The sequence below is a fragment of the Tursiops truncatus genome, chromosome 21 (assembly GCF_011762595.2).
Source record: "Tursiops truncatus isolate mTurTru1 chromosome 21, mTurTru1.mat.Y, whole genome shotgun sequence".
Taxonomy (NCBI): Eukaryota; Metazoa; Chordata; class Mammalia; order Artiodactyla; family Delphinidae; genus Tursiops; species Tursiops truncatus.
Genome location: NC_047054.1, coordinates 33,395,465 through 33,396,364, shown reverse-complemented (window position 1 = coordinate 33,396,364; position 900 = coordinate 33,395,465).

Here is a 900-nt window from a genome sequence, read left to right as displayed (position 1 = left end):
GGTTTCATGCTTTCATTGGATAGCCAATCGCCACATATTATACAAAGCAGGCTTGGAGAATGTGAATCACCTGTTGCAATGAACCCGTAACTTAAGTAGGACTCTTGGCATTTTCTTCTAAATGCAGCTTTCTTTTTGTTGGCAGTCTTAGAGTTTTCTGTTGTCTCATCCTTGGGTCTTTCCACCTTTTCAAAGAAGCTCTCCAGCGATGTTTGTTTTTTACTCATGTGGGCTAGGGTTAGCTTGCAGGCTTACCAAAACTGTGACTGAGACAAGTGTGCAGTGCAGGAAAGAGGCACGGATGGAAGTGGTAAATAAAATAATGGGCGGGCCACACACAGACTAAAATAAGTGTCGGATTCTGACTTAGAGCCCGCCATCAGATGCAGCTGTACGATTGAAGTACCATCAACTCACTTGCCACTATAAAGCCTGCCACCAAAAGCAGCGTAGTTTTCACTTACCGCTCACTCATAGGGTTTTGATATGAGTCTGCAAGCAATTGATTTATTATGGTCTCTGTGCAGTCAAACCTCTCTGTTAATGATAATCTGTACTTAGAGCCGCTCCCCAGCGCTAGCATCACTGCCTCAGCTCCACCTCAGATCATCAGGCATCAGATTCTCATAAGGAGCGTGCAACCTAGATCCCTCGCATGCACAGTTCACAGTAGGGTTTGCGCTCCTATGAGAATCTAATGCCACCGTTGATCTGACAGGAGGTGGAGCTCAGGCGATAATGCAAGCAATGGGGAGTGGCTGTAAATACAGATGGAGCTTCGCTTGCCCGCCGCTCACCTCCTGCTGTGCGGCCCGGTTCCTAACAGGCCACAGACTGGTACTGGTCTGTGGCCCCAGGGTTGGGGACCCCTATGTTAAATGATTAAAAGTCATATGAGAA